Source organism: Nicotiana tabacum, chromosome 4 (genome assembly GCF_000715075.1).
Source record: "Nicotiana tabacum cultivar K326 chromosome 4, ASM71507v2, whole genome shotgun sequence".
Taxonomy (NCBI): domain Eukaryota; kingdom Viridiplantae; phylum Streptophyta; class Magnoliopsida; order Solanales; family Solanaceae; genus Nicotiana; species Nicotiana tabacum.
The window spans coordinates 128,206,678-128,227,873 of record NC_134083.1 but is presented as its reverse complement, the minus strand read 5'-3'; the positions used below and the strand labels follow the sequence as shown (position 1 = coordinate 128,227,873).

The following is a 21,196-nucleotide window of genomic DNA, read 5'->3' as shown; positions in this document are numbered from 1 at the left end:
GTCCCTCCGGAGTCTGTACACACCCCCAGTAAGCGCAGGTACCTACTGAGTACGAGTGCCGAGTGTTGAGTGACTGGGAGGCAAGAGTGATTGTGAGGTATGCCCGAATGGCAAGAGTGATTGTGAGGTATGCCCGAGTGGCACGAGTGACTGTGAGGTTTGCCCGAGGGGCTGTATATGAGTGATGTTTTGCCCGAGGGGCTGTTTATGATTTCATCATTTTTGCTCACCTTTGCATTGAGCCCTTGTTTGAAAAATTATTGGAAAAATGTCTTTAAATGATTTTTTTTTACTCCAACAGGGTTTAAATGAGATGTTTGATTCAAATACTGATTTTAAAAGCATGTGGTATTTTACTGAGATTTCTTGATATGAACGTTATATGCTTTATTGCTCATCACTACTGCTCAGTCTTTATTTATTTTTGTTACTTAATGAGTTGGCGTACTCACGTTACTCCCTGCACCTTGTGTGCAGATTCAGGTATAGTTGGACACGATAGCGGTTATCGAGTGTTCTAGTTGCAGATTTTCTTGGAGATATCAAGGTAGCTGTTTGGCGATCGCAGCCCCTACTCTTCTCCCTCTTATCTTCCTCTAGTTATATTTAGCTATTTTCCAGGCTGAGTTAGCGTTGATATTGTTAGACAGATTATAGCAGATGCTCATGACTAGTGGCACCCCGATGTCGGGCTTTTCTTTTCCGCACTTCTATTTTTCTTTGATTTGAACTATTTTAATAGAGGTTTTATGTCAAATAACCTTGAAATTATCTTTAAAAATGAAATATCAGTTGTTTTGGAAATGAGTCTGGTTACCTAGTTCCACGATTGGCACCATCACGACAGGGGTTAGTTTTGGGTCGTGACAATGTTGCTGCAGTCAGCATCGCAGAAATTAATAATTTGATTTCTCAAAATAATTATTTGAGTTTATATGTTAAAGTTTTGGGTGAACACATCAGTTTTCTTGATAAAAAACTTGATGAATTGACAGTTTTGATAAAAGAAATGAGTACTAGCAATAAGATAACTGATATTGCCTCTACGTCTGGAAGCAAATCAGAACCCCAAATTGTTCTTACTCATGTTCAAAGACCCCCTGAGATTTAGGATTTTAAATTCAAATCTTTAAATGATTTAGAAGAACTTCTTGATAAAAAGTTATCCGGTTTGAATATCAAACCTATTGATTTATCAAAATATTTTGCTGATAAAATAGATAATACTTTTGATTATAAAAATGAAGTATGGTCAGAGTTTAATAAACGCAGAGGTTATCCCAAAAAGAATAGTTAGCATGCTGATAAACCCAGAATGCAAACTTATTATTACGATCGTCCTACTCCTCAAGATGTCTTAATAGAAGAACGAGATTGGAATCAGACTAATACGTCTTACAGTGGTTTCGAGATTTATGAATGGAATCTTGATGGTTTGACTGATAGACAATTGACTATTCTTGTACATAGAATGCTTATGTATGCAACTATATGTAAAAGTTTGAAAAATACAGATAGAACTATTTGCAAAATGATTATTGCAGGTTTTACTGGCCAACTCCGTGGCTGGTGGGATAATTATTTGACTGTTGAAGAAAAAGGAATGGTTATTAATGCAATAGCCAGTAACGAAGGAGTTGATAACTTAGGCATGGCTCTTGTGAAAAATAGAGAGGATGCTGTTTATACCCTTGTTCTTACTATTTTAGAGCATTTCAATAGTAGATTTACCAATCAACATGAGACAATTCGTACTCTACTTAATGGTCTTAGATGTAGGACCTTAGGTGAATTCAGATGGTATAAAGATACCTTTATGAGTAGAGTTATGGAATTACCCGAGAATAAGTTCGACCATTGGAAAGCTAAGTTTATAGATGGCCTTCCCTCCTTATTTGCTGAAAGAGTTAGAAAAACTCTAAGAGGTAGCTACGGTGAAATTCTGTACAAGGATTATACCTATGGTAAATTAATAGGAATATACACAGAGGAAGGGTTAAACCTGTGCAATGAGTTAAAATTGTCCAGACAGCTTAAGATGGATAAGCTTAAAGAGAAATCTCAATTAGGAAACTTTTGCACCCAGTTCGGATTACCCGATACTTCTACTCTTAAGAAGAAGAAACACAAGTATCATAGATACCCTAACCCAGACAGTCCTTATAAGAAAAAGAGATCAAGATATAGATCCAAAGAAGAGCGTGATGCTAAGAAAGCCCATTGCAAGTCTACTAGATTTACGAAGAATAGATCTAAGCGAGATCTTGCTGATATTAAGTGTTATAAATGTGGAATATTTGGCCATATAGCTCCAAATTGTAAGCTTCAAAAGCTAAAAATCTTAGGACTAGACGATGAGTTACGTGATAAAGTTTATGGTTTGTTATACACTTCTGGATCAAAATCTGATTATTATTATTCTGAGTCAGAATCTAAGGTTGAAGTAGATTTACTTGATTTATTTGATAGTGATAAAAATATTGATAATACTTGTACAGCTTGCAGAGATAATACATGTACCTGTGATGATGATGAATTTTATAAATTGCAATCTCAGTACCAAGATTTGAACATGAAAACTATTACATCTGATAATGTAATAGAACTTTTAAAAGAAGTTACTGATGATAAACTTCGTAAAAAAATTATAAATTTGGCTGCAAATACTAGTTCAAGTTCTTCAAAACCTTTTGAAAACTCAAAAAAGGAATTTGAATATTCTACGCCTTATTCTTTGTTTGAGGTTAATAACCGTCTTTTAAATAAAAGTACAACTCTAGCAAGAAATTCTTCTTTTGATGATTTAAAAGTTGAAGTTGAAAACTTGAAAAGGGAGATCAAATCTCTAAAACAAAATCAAATGATTTGTGATCATATGATTACCGAGATTGAGAAAATCAATTCTCCAGTTGAGAAATCTGATAATAAAAACAAAGGTATTTCTAAAAATAATATTGAAGAAAACCCTATTAAGATTGATTCTCAACATGATATATTTTTGGGAAAGATGCAAATTGTTACTGCTCATAGATGGTATATTAAATGTACTATTTTAATTGATAATAGTTTTTCTATTACAAATATTGCTATGATTGATAGTGGAGCTGATGTTAGCTGCATACAAGAAAGTTTAGTACCTACTAAATATTTTCAGAAAACTACTCATATGGTAAAGTCTGCTTCAGGACATGCTTTAGACATAGAGTATAAATTACCTAATACTGGTATTTGTCAGAATAAAGTCTGCATTCCTCACTTCTTTTTCTTGGTTAAAAATCAGTTATACCCTCCAATTATACTTGGAACACCTTTTATTAACGCTATTTATCCTTTTACTAGCATAGACTCAAAAGGTTTTACAGCTACTTATAAGGATAAAAAAATAAGTTACACGTTTGTTACATATCCCGTAACTAGAGATATAAATGCTTTAATTGATATGAAGCAAAGACATATTGATTCGTTACAATTGAAATTATTTAGTATGAATATATTTGATACTTTAAATTTCACTAAAGTGCAGGAAAAGATTAAATTGATTTCTGAAAATATTGCTATTGATATTTGTGCTGAGCATCCCAGTACTTTTTGGAATAGAAAAAAGCATATTGTCACTCTGCCATATAAAGATAATTTCTCTAAGGATGATATTCCTATTAAATCTTGACCTTGTCAGATGAACGTTGAATTGGTAGAATTCTGCAAAAAAGAGATTGATAATTTGTTACAAAAGGGTTTGATAAAACCCTCAAAATCTGCTTGGTCTTGCACAACTTATTATGTTAATAATGCTGCTGAAAAGGAACGTGGTATTCCTAGATTGGTTATTAATTATAAACCTTTAAATAAGTATTTAAAGTGGATAAGATATCTAATTCCCAATAAAAAAGATTTATTGTCAAGATTATATGATGCCAATATATTTTCAAAATTTGATTTAAAATCTGGATATTGGCAGATTTAAATATTTAAAGGGCATAATTATAGAACTGCTTTTAATGTTCCATTTGGGCAATATGAATGGAATGTTATACCTTTTGGTTTAAAGAATGCCCCTTCTGAATTTCAAAAAATCATGAATGATATATTTAATCCATATCTGGATTTTATCATTGTTTATATTGATGACATTTTTATATTCTCCAAAACATTTGAAATGCATATTAAGCATTTAGATATTTTTAAAAGAATTGTTAAACAAAATGGTTTGGTTATTTCAAAATAAAAAATGAGGTTATTCCAAACTAATATTCGATTTTTATGACATTATATTTGTCAAGAAAAAATAACTCCGATTCAAAGATCTATTGATTTTGCTTCAAAATTTCCTGATATTATTACTGATAGAACTCAGTTACAAAGGTTTTTGGGAAGTTTAAATTATATATCACCTTTTTATAAAGACTTGTCTCGTGATTTAGCTCCCTTATATGATAGGCTAAAAAGGATCATAAAAACCCTTGGACTGATAGTCATACTATTTTAGTTAAAAATATTAAGCAACGTGTTAAATATTTACCTTGTTTAACCCTTGCTAATCCTGCATGGCCAAAGATTGTCGAGACAGATGCGTCTAATATTAGTTATGGAGAAATTTTGAAACAAATAAATCCAAATAATAATCATGAATACTTGATTAGATTTCACTCTGGTAAATGGTCTGAAGCCTAGAGAAAATACGCTACTGTGGCTCATGAAATGTTAACTATAGTTAAATGTGTTTTAAAATTTCAAGATGATTTATATAATCAAAAGTTTTTGATAAAAACTGACGCTCAATCTGTTAAATATATGTTTAACAAAGATTTAAAACACGATGCCTCAAAATTGATATTTGCAAGATGGCAAGCTCAGTTAGCCCCCTTTGATTTCAAAATTCAATACAAAAAGGGAATTGATAACTCTCTCCCAGATTTCTTATCTCGTGAATATTTGCAGGTGTAACGACCCGATCGGTTGTTTTCGAGAGTTATAGCCCCGTTTTCCCTATTTCTACTTCTTTTGTGTTATTCAGCTGTATTATGTTATATCGGGTTAGTTGGTTCGGAACCGGAGTGGTTTCAGAGTGAATTGAGATACTTAGTCTCTTAAGTAGAAACTTAAGTTGGAAAAGTCAACCGGATATTGACCTATGTGTAAACAATCTCGGATTTGAATTTTGATGGTTCCATTAGCTCCATTAGGTGATGTTGGACTTAGGAGTGCATTCGGAATGTGATTTGGAGGTCCGTGGTAGAATTAGGCTGGAATTGGCGAAATTGGAAATTTGACGATTTCAGTCGGCAGTGGAAAATTTGATATCGGAGTCGGAATGGAATTTCGGAAGTTGGAGTAGGTTCGTAGTGTCATTTGTGATATGTGTGCAAAATTTGAGGCCATTCGGACGTGATTTGGTTGGTTTTGGCATCGGTTGCCGAATTTAAAAATTTAGAAGTTCTTAGGCTTGAATACGACGGTAATTTAATGATTTAATGTTGTTTTGAGTGATTCAATGGTTTGACTAAGTTGGTATGTCGATATATGATTTGTTGGTATTTTTGGTTGAGGTCCCAAGGGCCTCGGGGTAATTCCGGGTGGTTAACGGATTTGTTGAAGTTGGAAATTTGCAATTGGAGCTGCTGCTGCTGCTTCTGCTATTTCCGCACCTGCGGAAGAAAGGGCCGCAGGTGCGAGGCCGCTGGTGCGCATGGGGAGTGCACAGGTGAGGGAGATGCTGGGCCAAGGTTGGGAACACAAGTGCGAAGAATTGACCGCATCTACGAGCCCGCAGGTGCGAGGCCTTGAGCGCAGATGCGGAGATGAGGCGTTTGGACTGGTTTCGTAGATGCGCACCTGGGATCGCAGATGCCACTCCGCATGTGCAAGGAAGGGGTCTGCAGATGCGAAATCTGTGTGATTAAGTGAGTTGCGCAGGTGCGCACCGGTGTTCGCAGATGCGGAAGCGCAGGTGCGAGAAAATGGCCGCAGGTGCGAAAAACCTGGGCAGAAACCATAAATAGAACCCTTCGCGAATTTTGGTCATTCTTCACAATTTCAACTCGGTTTTTGGAGCTTTTGGGAGAGGTTTGAAGAGGGAATCAAGGGGATTTCGTTGAGGTAAGTTACTTGAGCCCTAATACTTGTATATATGGTGATTTCCCGTTGTTTTAATCTTGGTAATTTGTGGAAATGAGGGGTTAGGGCTTGGAATTTTTGGAGTGTAATTTAAGGATTTGAAGGACCAAACGATGTCAGATTTTAATGAATTTGGTATGGTTAGACTCATGAGTGAATGAGCTTTCTAGTTTTGTTAATTTTATCAGATTTCGAGATGTGGGCCCGGGGCCGGGTTTGAGCCAATTTCGGGTTTTGGTCTAATTTTGAAGCTTTTCTTGTGGAATTCATTCCATTAGTGTATATTGATGGTATTATACTAATTGTGAATAGATTTGGAGCATTTGGAGGCCGAGTCCAGAGGCAAGATCATTGCGGGATAGAGATTTGACCGGTTTGAGGTAAGTAACGATTATAAATCTAGTCCTGAGGGTACGAAACCCCGGATTTGTGACTTGGTCCATCCCGTAGCAACTGTAAAATTGCATACTTTACTGATACCATTGATACTTATATGTTTTAGAAAGATTTTCTGTAAATTGAGCTGAAAGTTATGTTTGGGCCTTGCGCCAAAGCAATTTGGACCCTTAGGGGCTGTTTCTTACCATCCTCTCACTGTTTTTGATTGAAAATCTATACTCAGTCATGTTTATACTTGTTTACCGCATAACTCAGTTTTATGACTCTATTTTGATGCATATAAATGTTTTGGGCCGAATGCCCTGTTTTACTGAAATGCCCGAGTGGCTTGATTTGTGAGGATGAGTGTGGATCGGGGCTGCCCACCAGCAGCATACTTTATGACTGAGTGAGGACGAGGGCTTGATTTGTGAGGATGAGTGTGGATCGGGGCTGCCCGCCTACAACATACTTTATTATTATCGCACGTGAGTTGTCCGTGCAGATTTTAGCACTTGGGCTGAAGGAGCCCCTCTGGAGTCTGTACACACCCCCAGTGAGCGCAGGTACCTACTGAGTGCGAGTACCGAGTGCCGAGTGCTGAGTGATTGGGAGGCATGAGTGAGTGTGAGGTATGCCCGAGTGGCATGAGTGATTGTGAGGTATGCCCGAGTGGTAAGAGTGATTGTGAGGTATGCGCGAGTGGCAAGAGCGATTGTGAGGTATGCCCGAGTGGCATGAGTGACTGTGAGGTTTGCCCGAGGGGCTGTATATGAGTGATGTTTTGCACGAGGGGCTGTTTATGATTTCATCATTTTTGCTCACCTTTGCATTGAGCCTTTGTTGGAAAAACTGTTGGAAAAATATCTTTAAATGATTTTTTTTCTAGAACTGGGTTTAAACGAGATGTTTGATTCAAATCCTGATTTTAAAAGCATGTGGTATTTTACTGTGATTTCTTGATGAACGTTATATGCTTTATTGCTCGTCACTACTGCTCAGTCTTTATTTATTATTGTTACTTACTGAGTTGGCGTACTCACATTACTCCCTGCACCTTGTGTGCAGATTCAGGTATAGCTGGACACGGTAGTGGTTACTGAGTGTTCTGGTTGCAGATTTTCTTGGAGATAGCAAGGTAGTTGTTTGGCGATCGCAGCCCCCTGCTCTTCTCCCTCTTATCTTCCTCTAGTTATATTTAGCTATTTTCCGGGATGAGTTAGCTTTGATATTGTTAGACAGATTGTAGTATATGCTCATGACTAGTAACACCCCGATGTCGGGCTTTTCTTTCAGCACTTTTGTTTTTTTTATTAATTTGAACTCTTTAAATAGAGGTTTTATGTTAAATAACCTTGAAATTATCTTTGAAATGAAAAATATCGGTTTGTTTTGGAAATGAGTTGGCTTGCCTAGTTCCACGATAGGCGCCATCACGACAGGGGTTAGTTTAGGTCGTGACAGATTGGTATCAGAGCCTAGGTTACATAGGTCTCATGAGTCATAAGCGGGTTTAATAGAGTCTTGCGGATCGGTTCGGAGACATCTGTACTTATCTTCAGGAGGCTGCAGAACCTTTATGAAACTTCACATTATTGGATTCTTTTCATGCGAATTTGTTGATTCTAGTAATTAAACATCTGTTGTTTCATTCTCTCACAGATGGTGAGGACTCATACTACCGATCAGGAAGGCCAGCCACCAGTACCACCAGCCAGGGCTGCGAGAGGCCGAGGCTGCGGTAGAGGTCGTGGTAGGGGCAGAGGTGCAACCCGTACAACAGTTGGGGAAGTACCTACAGATCCACTGGTTGTCCTAGATCAGGACCAAGTTCCAGTTGTTGATGCACCAGCTCAGGCACCACCTGTGCCTATTGTGATTCCAGGCCTTCAGGAGGCCCTAGCTCAGATTCTGACAGCGTGTACTGGCCTTGCTCAGGCGGTCTCTATTTTGACGGCCGCAACCACTTCTCAGGCCAGTGGAGGCACTCAGACTCCCATCGCTCGCACACCTGAGCAGGTTATTCAGGGACTTCAGATACAGGAGGCACCACCAGCCCAGCCAGTTGCTGTTGCTCAGGATTATATGGTTCCTGCTATGCCTGAGGATGATCAGCGTAGGTTGGAGAGGTTTGGGAGACTTCAACCACCACCTTTCAGTGGTACAGAGACAGAGGATACTCAAGACTTTTGGACAGGTGTTAGAGGATACTCCGTACTGCTGGTATTTTGGAGACTTGTGGGGTCTCATTCACTACCTTTCAGTTTTCTGGGGCTGCACTCAGATGGTGGGAGACTTACGAGAGGCGTAGGCTTGTTGGCACTGCACCCCTTACTTGGCAGCAGCTCTCCGTGGTCATTTTGGAGAAGTTTGTGCCTCAATCCCGCAGAGAGGAGTTGCGTAGATAGTTTGAGCGGCTCCGCCAGGGTGATATGTATGTGACACAGTATGAGATGTGATTCTCTGAGTTGGCCCATCATGCTATTTGGTTGGTTCCCACAGACAGAAAGAGGATCATGAGGTTTATTGATGACCTCACTTATCAGCTACAGTTGCTCATGACCAGGGAACGGGTTTTGGGTGCTACCTTTGATGAGGTTGTTGACATTGCTCGGTAGATTGAGATGGTTCGTGGTCAGGAGAGGGTTGAGCAGGAGGCCAAGAGGCCTCGTGGTCAGGGTGGATTCAGCGGTGCTCCTTTTGGGGGTCAGTTTCAGCACGGTAGGAACGTCATTTCAGACAGGCTCAGTCAGCTCGACCATTTCATCGGGGTGCATCATCTGGCCATGGTTCTCACAGTTCTCATCAGGGCCACTCATCACTTAGTGCCCTTCCAGTTTAGAGTTCGTCCCGTGCTCCACCTGTTCAGGGCTCTTCCATGCCAGGTTTTTCTACCAGTCATCCCGATGCTAGAGGTTCCCTTCAGTTTCCGCCACCAGCACCAGGGAGTTATTTTGAGTGTGGGGAGCTTGGGCATATATGGAGGTAGTGTCCTCGTCATCATGGAGGTACATCTCAGCAGAGGAGTCAGCCTCCGACTACAACACCAGCTACCTCACCACCCGCCAGTCAACTCGAGGTGGAGGTCAGTCAGCTAGGGGTCGCCCTAGAGGGGGAGGCAGAGTAGGGGGTGGTCAGGTACGTTTCTATGCTCTCCCTGCCAGACCATATGGTATTTCTTTAGATGCTATGATTACAGGTATTGTCTCAGTTTGCCACAGAGATGCCTCAGTATTATTTGACCCTGGTTCCACGTATTCATATGTTTCCTCGTATTTTGCCCATTTTTTGGATATACCCCGTGAGTCCTTAGTTTCATCTGTACATGTATCTACTCCTATGGGCGATACTATTATTGTGGACCGCGTATATCGGTCATGTGTGGTGACTATTGGGGGGTCTAGAGACCCGAGTAGATCTATTGTTCCTCAGTATGGTTGACTTTGATGTGATATTGGGTATGGATTGGTTATCTCCATGTCATGTTGTTCTAGATTGTCACGCTAAGACGGTGACGTTGGCTATGCCGGGAATTTCGAAGGTTGAGTGGAGCGCTTCTATAGATTATGTACCAAGTAGGGTGATTTCATATTTGAAGGCTCAGCGCATGGTGGAGAAGGGTTGCCTATCTTATTTGGCTTTTGTGAGGGATGTTAGTGCAGATACTCCTGTCATTGATTCTGTTCCGGTGGTACGTGATTTTCTGGATGTATTTCCTGCAGACCTACCGGGCATGCCGCCTGACAGGGATATTGACTTTGGTATTGATTTGGTGCCAGGCACTCAGCCCATTTCTATTCCACCGTATCGTATGGCACCGGCGGAGTTGAAGGAATTGAAAGAACTGCTTCAGGAACTCCTCGGTAAGGGGTTTATTCGGTCTAGTGTGTCACCTTGGGGTGCACCGGTTCTATTTGTGAAAAAGAAGGATGGTTCTATGAGAATGTGTATTGATTACAGGCAGTTGAACAAGGTCACAGTCAAGAACAAGTATCCTTTGCCTCGTATTGATGATTTATTCAACTAGCTTCAGGGAGCGAGGGTGTTCTCCAAGATCGATTTGAGGTCCGGTTATCACCAGCTGAAGATTTGAGATTCAGATATTCTTAAAATAGCTTTCAGGACCCGATATGGCCATTATAAGTTCCTGGTGATGTCCTTTGGGCTGACCAATGCCCCAGCAGCATTCATACATTTGATGAACAGTGTATTCCATCCCTATTTGGACGAATTTGTCGTTGTATTCATTGATGACATCCTGGTGTACTCTCGTAGCCAGGAGGAGCACGCTCATCATTTGAAGATTGCATTATAGAGATTGAGGGAGGAGAAGTTTTATGCAAAGTTCTCCAAATGTGAGTTTTGGCTCAGTTCAGTAGCATTCTTGGGGCACGTGGTGTCCAACAAGGGTATTCAGGTGGATCCGAAGAAGATAGAGGCAGTGTAAAGTTGGCCTAGACCATCCTCAGCCACGGAGATTAAGAGCTTTCTTGGTTTGGCGGGTTACTACTGTCGCTTTGTGGAGGGATTTTCATCTATTGCATCGCCCTTGACCAAATTGACCCTAAAGGGTGCTCCATTCAGGTGGTCCGATGAATGTGAGGAGAGCTTTAAGAAGCTCAAGACTGCTTTGACCACAGCTCCAGTGTTAGTTCTACCATCAGCTTCAGGTTCTTACACCGTGTATTGTGATGCCTCGAGGATATGCATTGGTTGTGTTTTGATGTAGGAGGGTAGGGTGATTGCTTATGCCTCGCGCCAGTTGAAGACCCATGAGAAGAGCTATCCTATCCATGAGTTAGCAGCCATTGTTCACGCCTTGAAGATTTGGCGTCATTATTTGTATGGGGTTCATTATGAGATCTATACTGATCACCGGAGTCTGCAGTATCTATTAAAGCAGAAGGATCTTAATTTACGTCAGCGGAGATGGTTGGAGCTTCTTAAGGACTATGATATCATTATTTTGTACCATCTGGGGAAGGCCAATATTGTGGCCGATGCTTTGAGTCGCCGGGCAGAGAGTTTGGGGAGTTTAGCATATCTTCCAGCAGCAGAGAGACCTTTGGCATTGGATGTTCAGGCCTTAGCGAGCCAGCTTGTCAGATCAGATATTTCGGAGCCTAGCCGGGTATTGGCTTGTTTGGTCTCCAGTCTTCTCTTTATGACCGTATTAGGGAGCGTCAATATGATGACCCTCACTTGCTCGTTCTTTAGGACAGGGTTCGGAGAGGTGATGCTAGGGATGTGACTATTGGTGATGACGGGGTGCTGAGAATGCAGGGCCGGATATGTGTGCCTAATATAGATGGGCTTCGAGAGCTGATTCTTGAGGAGGCCCATAGCTCGTGGTATTCCATCCATCTGGGTGCCGCAAAGATGTACCAAGATTTGAGGCAACACTATTGGTGGAGGCGGATAAAGAAGGATATAGTTGGATTTGTGGCTCGGTGTCTAAACTGTCAGTAGGTTAAGTATGAGCATCAGAGACCGGGTGGCTTGCTTCAGAGGTTAGAGATCCCAGAGTGGAAGTGGGAGTGGATCACTATGGACTTTGTAGTTGGTCTTCCACGGACTTCGAGGAAGTTCGACGCTATATGGGTTATTGTGGATTGACTGACCAAGTCCGCGCACTTCATTCCAGTTGGTACTACTTACTCTTCAGAGCGGTTGGCTGAGATTTACATCCGAGAGATCGTTCGCCTGCATGGTGTCCCAGTTTCCATCATTTCAGATAGGGGTACTCAGTTCACATCGCTGTTTTGGAGGACCGTGTAGGGAGAGTTGGGTACTCAGGTATAGTTGAGCACAACTTCTCACCCTCAGACGGACGGGCAGTCCGAGCGCACTATTTAGATATTGGAGGACATGTTGCGTGCTTGTGTCATTGACTTTGGGGGTTCATGGGACCAATTTCTGCCACTCGCAGAGTTTGCATATAACAACAGTTATCAGTCGAGTATTCAGATGGCTCCATACAAGGCTTTATATGGGAGGAGGTGTAGATCTCCAGTTGGATGGTTTGAGCCGGGTAAGGCTAGGCTCTTAGGTACAGACTTGGTCCAGGACGCATTAGATAAGGTGAAAGTGATTCAGGAGCAGCTTCGCACGGCGCAGTCCAGGCAGAAGAGCTATGCGGATAGGAAGGTCCATGATGTGTTTTTTATGGTTGGGGAGAAGGTTTTGCTGAAGGTATCACCGGTGTTATGAGGTTTGGAAAGAGGGGCAAGTTAAGCCCTCGGTTCATTGGGCCTTTTGAGGTGCTTCAGAGAATAGGGGAGGTGGCTTATAAGCTTGCCTTGCCACCCAACTTGTCGAGTGTGCATCCAGTGTTTTATGTTTCCATGCACCGGAAGTATATTGGAGATCCGTCCCATGTTTTGGATTTCAGCACGGTTCAGTTGGAGGGTAATATGACTTATGAGGTGGAGCCGGTGGCTATTTTGGATCGGCAGGTTCAAAGGTTGAGGTCAAAGGATATAGCTTCAGTGAAGGTGCAATGGAGAGGTCAGTCTGTGGAGGAGGCCACCTGGGAGACCGAGCGGGAGTTGCGGAGCAGATATCCATGCCTATTCGAGACTCCAGGTATGTTTCTAGACCCGTTCGAGGACGAACGGATATTTAAGAGGGGGAGGATGTAACGACCCGGCCAGTCATTTCGAGAGTTATAGCCCATTTTTCACTATTTCTACTTCTTTTGTGTTATTCAGCTGTATTATGTTATATCGGGTTAGTTGGTTCGGGACCGGAGTGGTTTCAGAGTGAATTGAGACACTTAGTCTCTTAAGTAGAAACTTAAGTTGGAAAAGTTAACCGGATGTTGACCTATGTGTAAACGATCTCGGATTTGAATTCTGATGGTTCCGTTAGCTCCGTTAGGTGATTTTGGACTTAGGAGTGCGTTCGGAATGTGATTTGGAGGTCCGTGGTAGAATTAGGCTTGAATTGGCGAAATTGGAAATTTGACAATTTCAGTCGGTAGTGAAAAATTTGATATCGGGGTCGGAATGGAATTTCGCAAGTTGGAGTGGGTTCGTAGTGTCATTTGTGACGTGTATGCAAAATTTGAGGTCATTCGGACGTGGTTTGGTTGGTTTTGGCATCGGTTGCCGAATTTGGAAATTTAGAAGTTCTAAGGCTTGAATCCAACGGTAATTTGATAATTTGATGTTGTTTTGATTGATTAGAAGGTTCGACTAAGTTCGTATGTCAATATATGATTTGTTGGTATTTTTGGTTGAGGTCCCGAGGGTCTCGGGGTGATTCCGGGGGGTTAATGGATTTCTTGAAGTTGGAAATTTGCAGCTGGAGCAGCTGCTTCTGCTATTTCCGCACCTGCGGAAGAAAGGGTCGCAGGTGCGAGGCCGCTGGTGCGCATGGGGAGTGCGCAGGTACGGGAGACGCTGAGCCAAGATTGGCAACATAGGTGCGAAGAATTGGCCGCATCTGCGAGCCCGCAGGTGCGAGGCCTTGAGCGCAGATGCGGAGATGAGGCATTTGGACTGGTTTCGTAGATGCGCACCTAGGACCGCAGATGCGACTCAGCTGGTGCGTGGAAGTGGTCCGCAGATGCCGAATCTGTGTGATTAAGTGACTTGCGCAGGTGCGCACCGGTGTCCGTAGATGCGGAAGCGCAGGTACGAGAAAATGGCCGCAGGTGCGAAAAACCTAGGCAGAAACCATAAATAGAACCCTTCGCGAATTTTGGCCATTCTTCACAATTTCAACTCGGTTTTTGGAGCTTTTGGGAGAGGTTTGAAGAGGGAATCAAGGGAATTTCGTTGAGGTAAGTTACTTGAGACCTAATACTTGTATATATGGTGATTTCCCGTTGTTTTAATCATGGTAATTTGTGGAAATGAGGAGTTAGGGCTTGGAATTTTTGGAGAGTAATTTAAGGATTTGAAGGACCAAACGATGTCGGATTTTGATGAATTTGGTATGGTTAGACTCGTGAGTGAATGAGCTTTCTAGTGTTGTAAATTTTGGCAAATTTTGAGACGTGGGCCCGGGGGTCGGGTTTGAGCCAATTTTGGGTTTTGGTCTAATTTTGAAGCTTTCTTGTGCAATTCATTCCATTAGCGTATATTGATGGTATTATACTGATTGTGAATAGATTTGGAGCATTTGGAGGCCGAGTCCAGAGGCAAGATCATTGCGGGATAGAGATTTGACCGGTTTGAGGTAAGTAACGATTATAAATCTAGTCCTGAGGGTATGAAACCCCGTATTTCGTATCATTCTAGTATTTTGAAGTGACGCACATGCTAGGTGACGGGTGTGTGGGTGTGCACTGTTGGGGATTTGTGACTTGGTTCGTCCCGTAGTAACTGTAAAGTTGCATACTTTGTTGAAACCATTGATACTTATATGTTTTAGAAAGATTTTTTGTAAATTGAGCTGAATGCCATGTTTGGGCCTTGCGCCAATGCTGTTTGGACCCTTAGGGGATGTTTCTTACCATCCTCTCACTGTTTTCGATTGAAAATCTATACTCAGTCATGTTTATACTTGTTTACCGCATAACTCAGTTTTATGACTCTATTTTGATGCATATAAATGTTTTGGGCCGAATGCCCTGTTTTACTGAAATGCCCGAGTGGCCTGATTTGTGAGGATGAGTGTGGATCAGGGCTGCCAGCCTGCAGCATACTTTATGACTGATGAGGCTGAGGGCCTGATTTGTGAGGATGAGTGTGGATCGGGGCTGCCCGCCTGCAGCATACTTTATTATTATTGCACGTGAGTTGTCCGTGTAGATTATAGGGCTTGGGCTGAAGGAGCCCCTCCGGAGTCAGTACACACCCCCAGTGAGCGCAGGTACCTACTGAGTGCGAGTACCGAGTGACGAGTGATGAGTGCTAAGTGACTCGGAGGCATGAGTGATTGTGAGGTATGCCCGAGTGGCATGAGTGATTGTGAGGTATGCCCGAGTGGCAAGAGTGATTGTGAGGTATGCCCGAGTGGCACGAGTGACTGTGAGGTTTGCCCGAGGGGCTGTATATGAGTGATGTTTTGCCCGAGGGGTTGTTTATGATTTCATCATTTTTGCTCACCTTTGCATTGAGCCTTTGTTTGAAAAACTGTTGGAAAAATATCTTTAAATGATTTTTTTTAGGGAAGTGGGTTTAAACGAGATGTTTGATTCAAATCCTAATTTTAAAAGCATGTAGTATTTTACTGAGATTTCCTGATGAACGTTATATGCTTTATTGCTCATCACTACTGCTCAGTCTTTATTTATTGTTGTTACTTACTGAGTTGGCATACTCACATTACTCCTTGCACCTTGTGTGCAGATTCAGGTATAGCTGGACACGGTAGCGGTTACTGAGTGTTCTGGTTGCCGATTTTCTTAGAGATAGCAAGGTAGTTGTTTGGCGATCGGAGCCCTGCTCTTCTCCCTCTTATCTTTCTCTAGTTGCATTTAGCTATTTTCCGGTCTGAGTTAGCCTTGATATTGTTAGACAGATTGTAGTATATGCTCATGACTAGTGACACCCCGATGTCGGGCTTTTCTTTTCCGCACTTCTTTTTTTCTTTGATATGAACTCTTTAAATGGAGGTTTTATGTTAAATAACCTTGAAATTATCTTTGAAATAAAAAATATCGGTTTGTTTTGGAAATGAGTCGGCTTGCCTAGTTCCACGATAGGCGCCATCACGACAAGGGTTAGTTTGGGTCGTGACAGCAGGATGGAAACCCCATGGGGCAGAGGTAGAGGTAGGGGAAGGGGAAGATCATCCCCACATTCCCAAGGGAAAACATCCCCTTCAGGATCGTCATACGGATCCACATCAAACTCTCCAGTTATACAAATGGGAAGAAGGAGCTTGACTAATGAGAATATATATCTCAGAGGAGAATCCTTAATTGGACCATCTGTTCACCTGAAAGATATTCCATAAGATAGTCCATTATACGCATACTTGCAGGCATATTTGACTGCTCAAAAGCAAAGTGATACTTTTGCTTCAATTACAAAAGAGGACAATGATGATATCAAGTCCTATGAGAAATTGCTTAAAAAAGAACTGATATTTCTTTTAGAAAATACGGATATTCCGAGAAAAGAAGAACCATGGAAGATATTCCAAAGGTATTTGATAAATGGATTATATTATCCGGGTGAGTCATAAAAAACCCGTTCTTATTATGAGAACATTCTCACCAGTACAGGCAGTGCTGAATTTCAGCACTTTTCTGGTTATAGCACAGACGAGAATGTTTTTAACTTCTCGAAAATCATTATCAAACAGATTATATCTGTTGAAGATTGGGGTATATATACAATGAAAGAAAGGCAGATAAGCCTTAATAAATCCCGTATGAATTTTACCTATTGGGATTATATCCAGGCCTTTGATAAAGTGCTCTACTACAATAATGATAGACATAAGCACACTTGGTTTATAAAAGTATGTGCAAAGATATTTGCAGAACTCATTCCTAATTGGTTTCTAAACTTGTGGTCATACCACGGTCCGACAGTTAAGATATTACCTTATTCATTTCTTATGTTATACAAAGAATGGACAAAAGTTTCACCAATGATAAACGAGTTATACCACACAGATCATATCTGTTACTTAGAAAAGATTGACCAGATATATTTCTTTTTAGAATTCTCTATTCCTTGGATTCATAAATGGACTCCAGAGGTAGGATTCACTGAGGAACAGATTCCTTGTTTATACAGAACTTTTTATAATAATTTCTGGGATAAACTGATGAAAAATGATCTCAAAACAAAGACGTTATACGGTCAAGAACTCTTGGATTCCATTAAAACAAAATTCCAAGAATATTCCAGCAACCCTCAGAAAGAGAAAATTGACATAGCTCAGTTCGGCACATTGCCAGAAAGATCTCCTTTCAAGAAGGGGATAAAGAAGAAATGATTAATGACTATTTGGAAGAAGTAAAAAGAAATTTGCTTCGTTCTATCAATCAATATGAGAAATCAGACACTTCAATGCAAAGTGAGACCAGCAACGATAATATCGCAGATGACTCTCAACCTATTGAATCAGAGAAGATATTATTTGATGAAGCCTTACAAGATGCGGAAGAATTCCTCCACAAAATGAAAGAATTAGCGAAATGACCAGCACAGTGAATCCGCCGGACCCCACAGCACAGTGAAGTCGATAGACCCCACTCAACAGTAGATAGACTGTTTCAACAGTAGAAACACTGTTCATCAACAGTAGAAATACTGTTTTGTACAGTAGAAACACTGTACATGGACCCAGTATGTGGGACCCTTTTTACTGTTTAAAGATTCTTTTTATTTTTCTATTTATATGTTCATTCTTTCAGAGAGGAAGGGTGGAAGCCAAAAACTCTCTCTCTCTTAAATCTCTCTTCTCTCAATTGTAAGTACTACTCTGTAATGGAAGATCCAATAAATAAAATCTCAATTTCTTCGTATACAGGCCTTGCATCCCGGCCTCATAAGGTATTTATTTTCTTACTTATAGTATTTCTTCTAGTCTCTCCTCTCTGGCCGTGACTATGTCCGACTAAGAGACTTCATATCTATGTTGAATATCTAACTTTCCTATATAAACCATGAAAGAGACGGCATCTATCAAAATATAAATGAGTTTTATATATAGTATTTTGACTTGGTTTCGAGATGGTGGTACAGTCTAATATAGCACTACTCTTATTGGCTTTGCCTTAGTGGCTCCATCTAGCCAGCCGTGAACCTTAGCCCATTAAATGAGTTGAAATGACATCTTCTTTCATGGTTAGAACTGCTAGATACATGGGCTGAATAAGAGTATGTATTATATTAGGACAGACTCCTTGCTTGAGTAAAAGGTTAAACCTTCCATACTGTCATTAAACTATATAAAATATTCTTGTATATTTCGATTCTTATATCCTTACTGATTGTGCGGATTACCGCTAGTCTTTAAACATAAGGATACTGAATTAGCTAGATTGGGTACTCTCAATCGTGTTAAATTAGAGATCTTTAACTGGTGGAAACCTCGGTGGACATATAATGGTCAACCTTAGCCCGTTAAATGAGTTGAAAAGGGTATCTTCTTTCACGGTTAGAACTGCTAGATACATGGGCTCAATAAGAGTATGTATTATATTATGACAGACCCCTTGCTTGAGTAAAAGGTTAGACCTTCCATACAGTCATTAAACTATATAAAATATTCTTGTATATTTCGATTCTTATATCCTTACTGATTGTGCGGATTACCGCCAGTCTTTAAACATAAGGATACTGAATTAGCTAGATTGGGTACTCTCAATCATGTTAAATTAGAGATCTTTAACTGGTGGAAACCTCGGTGGACATATAATGGTCAGCAGAGGTGTGAAACAATTCCAGTTTCCGATAAATCGGTGATCTCTATTTTAGCGATATTGAGAAGCCCGTGCGGATTACCTCCCGCCTACACTTGATCCTGTTAAAATGGTATCAGAGCCTAGGAACTTTCATGGTATATATGAGATAGATCTGAAATATTCGACATAGATATGTTTCTTAATATGGATTTAGGAGAAACTAGTATGAAAAATATTAGACTAGAAGAGGTAGATATACCTCAAAACTTTGATTTGTTGAACAAATGGACGATTCCTAAAGTCCCTATTAGAACAATCTATGATTATGGATGGTTTGATAAACTTTCTTCTAAACAACTTGTTAAAATTACTGAGCAATCTCTAGCTTTAAATTTGTCTGAACAGACTATTCGTTTGCTAAACAAGCATGATGTAGATTTATATAAAAATCAGTATAATTATCTGCATGTCGGTTTGATAAAAGAAATGAGTAGTAGCAATAAGATAACTGATATTGCCTCTACGTCTGGAAGCAAATCAGAACCCCAAATTGTTCTTACTCATGTTCAAAGACCCCCTGAGATTCAGGATTTTAAATTTAAATCTTTAAATGATTTAGAAGAACTTCTTGATAAAAAGTTATCCGGTTTGAATATCAAACCTATTAATTTATCAAAATATTTTGCTGATAAAATAGATACTACTTTTGATTATAAAAATGAAGTCTGGTCAGAGTTTAATAAACGCAGAGGTTATCCCGAAAAGAATAGTAAGCATGCTGATAAACCCAGAATGCAAACTTATTATTACGATCGTCCTACTCCTCAAGATGTCTTAATAGAAGAACGAGATTGGAATCAGACTAATATGTCTTACAGTGGTTTCGAGATTTATGAATGGAATCTTGATGGTTTGACTGATAGACAATTGACTATTCTTGTACATAGAATGCTTATGTATGCAACTATCTGTAAAAGTGTGAAAAATACAGATAGAACTATTTGCAAAATGATTATTGCAGGTTTTACTGGCCAACTCCGTGGCTGTTGGGATAATTATTTGACTGTTGAAGAAAAGGGAATGGTTATTAATGTAATAGCCACTGACGAAGGAGTTGATAACTTAGGCATGGCTCTTGTAAAAAATAGAGAAGATACTGTTTATACCCTTGTTCTTACTATTTTAGAGCATTTCAATGGTAGATTTACCAATCAACATGAGACAATTCGTACTCTACTTAATGGTCTTAGATGTAGGACCTTAGGTGAATTCAAATGGTATAAGGATACCTTTATGAGTAGAGTTATGGAATTACCCGAGAATAAGTACGGCCATTGGAAAGCTAAGTTTATAGATGGCATTCCCTACTTATTTGCTGAAAGAGTTAGAAAAACTCTAAGAGGTAGCTACAGTGAAATTCTGTACAAGGATTATACCTATGGTAAATTAATAGGAATATGCACACATGAAGGGTTAAACCTGTGCAATGAGTTAAAATTGTTCAGACAACTTTAGATGGATAAGCTTAAAGAGAAATCTCAATTAGGAGACTTTTGCACTCAGTTCGAATTACCTGAGACTTCTACTCATAAGAAGAAGAAACACAAGTATCACTTAATCTTCCTGAGTCTGGACTTATTAACAAGACCTGAGAATCTACTTTGGTCCACAAATAAACAACATGAAAGATTCCTTAATACGATCAGAACTCGAGACAATACAACACATCAAGACTGAAATCAAGCACCTAATAGTCCTTTTCAATTCTCAAGAAAACTCTTCTCACCACATCCAAACCATCTGAACGCATACCGCAATCACGTCATACACATCACATAGCCATCCAACCATTCACCAAGCCATAAATTTCACTCAGAGGGACAGTACCGAACATAGAAGCCCAAAAGCACATGATCATACAACTGAAACTACCGAGCCTAAGCTGCGGTCCAAATCGGGCCTCAAGTCCTCCGGACGGCTCATCACCAAAACACAGAAAACACATCTTGCACCTCATCCATGAAATCCATAAGTCATCGATGTATAGCTGAAACCGAGCGCTCACATGTGCATACGAGTGAGTGGAAATAATTCAAAGAGATATGCTTCAAGCTACATCAATGTCGCACGATAAGGAAAGAAAGATAGAAATTTTATCCTAGATGCCCTATCGCCTCTCGAAGATAGGTATGGACGTCATCATACCGATCCTCAAGACTCTACTAGAAACTTTCTCATGGCTCGTAGAACCTATGAACCTAGAGCTCTGGTACCAACTTGTCACGACCCAAAATCTAACTAGTCGTGATGGCACCTAACCCAACCTGCTAGGTAATCCAATTAACAACAATCCAAATCAATGAGATTTACTGGAAAAAAATAATGATA

At 40.4% G+C, this 21,196-nt stretch overlaps 2 pseudogenes; one reads left to right on the top strand and one right to left on the bottom strand.

Annotated features, from left to right (window-relative positions):
- Nucleotides 1–21,196, bottom strand: part of LOC142180112 (uncharacterized) — a 223,071-nt pseudogene that overhangs the window by 6,284 nt on the left and 195,591 nt on the right.
- LOC107787768 (uncharacterized) lies at nt 1,010–20,323 on the top strand (annotated as a pseudogene).